The sequence below is a fragment of the Rhinolophus ferrumequinum genome, chromosome 15 (genome assembly GCF_004115265.2).
Source record: "Rhinolophus ferrumequinum isolate MPI-CBG mRhiFer1 chromosome 15, mRhiFer1_v1.p, whole genome shotgun sequence".
Lineage (NCBI taxonomy): Eukaryota > Metazoa > Chordata > Mammalia > Chiroptera > Rhinolophidae > Rhinolophus > Rhinolophus ferrumequinum.
The window spans coordinates 35,429,711-35,435,769 of record NC_046298.1 but is presented as its reverse complement, the minus strand read 5'-3'; the positions used below and the strand labels follow the sequence as shown (position 1 = coordinate 35,435,769).

The following is a 6,059-nucleotide window of genomic DNA, read 5'->3' as shown; positions in this document are numbered from 1 at the left end:
GGGCTCTAGAAGAGGGTAAACGGGGTCTAATATATGGTCATGGAAAGAGAACTGACTCTGGGTTGTGAACACACAATGTGAGATATAGATAATATATTACAGAATTGTACACCTGAAATCTATGTAACTTTACTAACAATTGTCACCCCAACAAACTTTAATTGAAAGAAAAAAAATATTTTGATAAGATTATTAGAATTCAGAGAAAATTTTTAAATTAATGAATGGAAGTATTTAAGCAAAAATATATATATATCTTAGAAGGGGGAAAAAATTATCAGATTTTGACAACAATGCTTTGTGCCAAAAGAAAATGGATTACTCTAACTGGGCTAGTCAAGATGGCAGAATAGATAAACACTGTGTTTACCTCCTCTCACAACCACCTCAAAATTATAACTAAACTACAAAACAACCATCATTGAGAATTGCCTGAAGTCTAGCTGAACCAAAACCCTACAACTAAGGACATACAGAAGAAGCTACCTCGAGACTGGTAGGAGGGGAGGAGACATTGAACAGGCTGGTCTCACACCTGCCTGTGACCATTAAAAATCGAGAGAGATAACTCAGCTGCAGAGGTCTCTTCCCCCTCCCCACCTCCCAGAAGAGTGAGTGTTCCCAGCCCCACACCAGGCTCCCCAGCCCAGGGTTTTAATGTCAGGAAGAGAAGTCCCCATAACTTCTGGCTGTGAAAACCAGCCGAGATTGTGGCTGAGTGAGAAAAGGGCGACTGTAATCCCAAGTGCTCCTTTTAAAGGGCCTGTGCATGTAATCACTCACTCTCAACTCCAGTGCTGGGGCAGCAGCTCAAAAGGTGCCAGGGACATACAGGTAGAAACTGAGTTGTCTAGCTTCAGGGCAAGGGCTGGAGGGGCAGCTTTATCCCAGACGGAGGAGTTGGCAGAAGCCATGGTTTCTTTGTTGAGCTCTACACTCTCCTGGTGTGCAGATGTAGGCGGCCACCATATCTGAGTCTCCATCAAGCTGGCTAATGCTGTTCATTTGCCATGCCCCAGTGATTCCCAGAGACCCCATTCCACCCAACTTTTGGGCACACCCAAGCCACTTCCAGTGGCTTTTCCCTCACAAACAGCCTGTCTTGGCTCATGCCGTTGGCCTTCGTAAAATCTCTTGAAGCTTCACAAAACCCAAACAAGCAGCATCTGGCTTTAGCATATCCCATACCTCTTGCTGAGCATCCCTAAGCCCAGCACTAGCCACAGCTGGTGTCAGTTCACAGCTGGCCCTCTTGAGGCACCTTCAAGCACAATGTGGGTGGCAGCCATCTGTGGATTGCTTTGTGGCTAATGCCAGGTGGCCCTGGCAGGGCACAGGCTATGGCTGAACTTGTCCTGAGGTGGAGACCTTCCCAGGATGCCATGCTGAGAGACCAGCTTTGGACCCAGCTGGAGCATCATGCAGCCACCTCTGAGGACACAAATCCAAAGGGCAGACTGGGTAGGTACCAAAGCCCTGCTAAAGCGAGCCCTGCTCTGTACGGTCAGCCCCTGCCCAACAGCTCCTCCACTATAGTCACGGCCAGTCCTCACAACTAAACAGCCCGAGGCTGAATATCTCCCACTGAAGTATAAAGATGTAGGAAGTGCTGCAGCCAAGACACTCAGCCTCTCCTGGCCCGGTCCTGCTGCCCTGGCACTGTAGGCTTTAAATGATATAGAGAATTAAAATGATCGACAGTGATAGCAGAGGCATAACAGACACTCGGGTCACTGCTTCTTGGTAATGGTAAAAGTCCTAAAATACTCTTGAATGATTCAAAAAAATTCATAACCACCTATGAACATTAGTAACAGTTCTATCTGAATGAGTTTCCCAGAAATTTAGCAAGAAGTCGAATGTTTACACGTTTTTGTGGATGGCAGGGAATGCTTTCAGTGTCTGTCTTAATAGGAAACAGCTGGATTCTCATATTTGCCTCTGCCTTCAATCGGCCGGTGTTATCTTTGTGGACGCATATAAAAGAAATCAGGCGACACAAAGGCATGTAGTTGGAAAAGGCCGGGGAGTGTTAGTACACTTATCAGATAACGGTGGATATTCCTCTTAGACAGTACAGGCTGAACGAGGGATGACTGAGTCCCACTGCACAGCCAACAATCATACAGCTCTTGACCTTAAACAAAACGTCTGTGTGATATTCCTCCAAAAGAAAAGTTTCAGAGAAAAAATAATTTGCTATGCATAACCTGAAGCCACTCAACGGGGACAGCTAGGCTGAAAGTCCTCAGCAAAGTCAGAGAAAGATCATTTGAAAAAAGGAGTTTGGAAAACTGTTCAGCTTCAGCAGTACTTTCCGTAGGGCTGTGCCACCGATGTAGCAGTGAAAGCTCCCCTTACAGGCCCTGCCCAATCCCATCTTGGTTGAAGTTTACATTTTATTTATTTGTTTGTTTATTTATTTATTTGTTCCTTCGTTCATTTATTCACTCGTTTGTTGATTTTTATGCAGCTAAGCTTTTTTACTCGATTACGTGAAAGTCCATTGGTCTGCCTTGCTCTCTTAATCGTTTTATCATGCACAATACTGTCAAGTCATGCTTTGATTATTTGGAAATTACGGTTTCACTGACATAGGCCAGTTTTCTGAATGTTGATACACTTCACGATAAAGATTCGTATTCATTAATATCACCCTTAATCTTCAGTATTGGGATGCTGTGAAGTTCAGAGTCTTCGACTCACACTTCCAAATTTATTTTTTGTTCTTTTAAACTGCTCACTTTATACTGAAAAAAAAAAATACCGTTATTTGTTTTTCTGGAATTAACAGTCTCACGTGTTTGGTTTTTGAGGAAAAGACTGCTGTCTCACCATATATTTACAGTGACTCCTAGATAGATGAAGTGCTAAATGTGGAAAGGAAATCTGACAGTTTCATACTGAAATGCAGTTAGCATCCTTTGTCCACCAATCAGTTAAAGAACCTATTACGTTTGAAGTACTCGTACAACGTGCTTTCACTATGCTGTTGAACACATTACCACACATTCAATGCATTAAGTGACACAAACGTTTGATCTTACATTTCTGTAGGTCAAAAGTGGCAGTGGATGGTGCCCAATTTATTTTATTTTTTTTAATTAAAATGTATTGGGGTGACAATGGTTAGTAAAAATACATAAGTTTCAAGTGTACAATTCCATAATATGCGCAGGATGATTTGATTCATAGAAAATCCCAAAGCATTCACTACAATAATACATTGTTTAAGGATACATACATAAGTGGTAAAACTGTATAGAGAAGTAAAGGCGTGATCAACATATGATTCGGCATGATAGTTACCCCAGAGGGGCAGGAGCCTGGCAGTCTTCATACCCTGTGCCCCCTCTGAGTCATGTGTCCCCTTCAGCAGGTGGCCCCAGTTGCATAGTGGTAGGTCTCACAGACACAGAGTATGCCCACACATGTAGTGTCACACACAGCACTGCTGAAGTGACACGACACTATCCCATTCAGGGACTCACATACAAACTGCAGAAATTCATTATTCTACATTCATGTACCTAAGCGATAACAGTAACTCACTTTTTTCCAGACTTCCACAAATCTTTTATTACAAATAATTAAATCTCTCCATATCTCAGACTGTGTTAAACATCATTTCTTATCTCTAACCGAGTACCCATTCAGTACTAGAACCGAGTGAAGAAAGTGTTAAATTTCAAACTTCTGATCAGATCACATGGTGACCAGGCAAAGCTCATATGTCATTTTCTCACGTTATCCAACTGTGTGTCTCACACATCTCATAGTCTCAGTGGAGACAAAGTTTCTATTTCATATTGTAAGTGCAGGAAGTTGAGAGAAATAAAATCCAGTGAAAACACAGTGATGTCAATTCAACTGAGTTTTTTTTTTTTAAAAAAAAGCAAATTTAAAATTGTTTTGAAGGGAGAAAGGGCAAGGAAGGCATGAGATTAAGAGTCAAAACGATGACAAATGCTGGTAGCTATACATGGCATGTCGTAGCTCTGGAAACTATCATATGATATTTTAAAATAAAGGGACTTTTGTGGATTTGGGGGTATATTGTAAACATGTGCTGTTTGACATTATCTGAATTTAGTTTAAGGCTTTTTTTTTGTAAACAAAATAAAATTTGAAGGCTTTAAGGCAAGCATCTCTCTAAGAAAAAGTCATTTGTTATGAAATAGTGAGGCAAGACCCCACTTAAGGTTCGTCATGCATGAACTTGAGAGCTATTGTTCACTGTTCCTCAGAGTTAAACTGGGTTTTAATGGAACAGGAGCCACTGCTGACTCCTCTGTCTTCAATCTTGCCTTTCTCCACATCCATCCTGAAAGGAAGACAAAAACGTGTCTTTCTCAACCTCTTTTTGGAACTGCTGCACACAGCCCAGGAAAGCCACCATCGCATGGCAAAACTTGTCCCCGCAAAACGGCAACCCCCAGAACAATACACCAGCAGCTCCTTAGCTTTGTCTGTCTGAGGCTGCAGATGTGAGTGGTTTCCATAGGAACAAGGCCAGACCTCTGAAAGTTCAGATCCATCTCACTGGTCAGGGCATGGAGCAGCAATGCCAGCCAGCCCCAAGCAGCACTGACCTCGTTCCATGGCACAGGAACACTGGGCAGGAGACCCCGTCTGATGTTATTAACTGTGCCAAATTGTCCACTGTGAAGACGGTAAAGGTCTCATTGAAGCCGTAGGTTTTCTTAGCTTGCCCAACTGCATCTGGGCGTAATGCATCTGGTTTCTACACTCTTCAGCCATCACCTTCCAGTGCTGTCATTTAAACTCACTGTATTCCCTCCGATACTGAGCTTCCTCCCCACCCAATCGCTCAGCCTCAGCCTGGGCAGTCTCAAGCTTTTTGTTGCTCTGTCTTGTGGCTCTTTTCCACCTCTTCCAGCTCCTGGGTCAGCCTGTGCTCCTCCAATGCCAGCTCCTGTAGCTCTGTCGGTAGCTGTTCACTGTCCTCTTCATTCATTTGCTCTAAGAGCTCCAAACACGTTCGCAGTTCTGACACTCATTTTCAGTGACGTCAAGCTCAGTGTCCAGCTGGTCTAAGAGATAATCTGTGTATTCCCACATCTGTCTAGCCCCACAGGATGTCAAAAGAGCCCCCAGGGACCTTCAGTCTTTGACTAGTGTTCTCCAAGGGGCCGCCACCGGCTGTCTCCCCATCAGAGTGAAGCTGTGGCACTTTCCATGGACACCATCCTGGCGAGGTTCAGTAAGTGGCTCCGCCCTGAGTTAGCCTCTTCTTCCTGGGTCTCCCCGGGCCAAGTCATGGAGCTGTGAACTCCTAGAGGTGACTCAGTCCTGTTTTGGGGGCTGGCTGCTACGCTGGCACACAAAGCTGACCTGCGTGGTGCTGCTGGGCTCTGACCCCTCCATCTCTTAGGACCCGGAGCTGCCACCTTGGTCCACTCTACAGAGGGACACGGTGGCCTCGAGTTGGCCCTGGAGCCAGTCCTCTAGAACAGCCATCATCCAGCCTTCAGTTACTTCCCAGCCCACCCGCCAACAGTAAGCCACTTTTATGAGCATTTATCATGCACCTGTCAGCGTTCTAAGTGCCTTCTATGTACGGACCCACGTCACCAGCACCTTGGGAGCCAGATGCTGGGCAAGGGGCTGGGCACACTGTGACCACTGTCACAGACCCCGTCCTCATGAAGAGCGGGGTCCGGGCGGGGAGGCCAACGAGCCTGGGAATGCCCACGTGGGGTGTACACGCTCTCACAGACATGGGCAGAGAGCCTCAAAGCCCGCAGCATTCTAAAAGAACTCCCCACATCCCCCAACCACCCAAATCCCCTTCAGCTGCTACACCTCTTCCCAAAATACTTGAAAGAACTGGCTGCTCTTTGCCTTCTCGTATTCCCTCCTCCCATCTCCATGGGCTTTGATCTATTTTCCCCACTTCTGCACAGAAACAGCTTTATTCCAGGTTGCCAGTCATCACCAGCTTTCCAAAACCCCTGCTGCCCTTCGCACCAAGGCTTCTCTGATGCTTAACCAGCCCACTGGCTGCCCGCTTCATCCCCTGCGCCCAGGCATAAAGG

General features: G+C 45.5%; 1 pseudogene; it reads right to left on the bottom strand.

Moving 5' to 3' along the window:
- Positions 1–3,946: 3,946 nt before the first annotated feature.
- LOC117035119 (beclin-1-like) lies at positions 3,947–5,464 on the bottom strand (annotated as a pseudogene).
- Between the last annotated feature and the right edge of the window lie 595 nt (positions 5,465–6,059).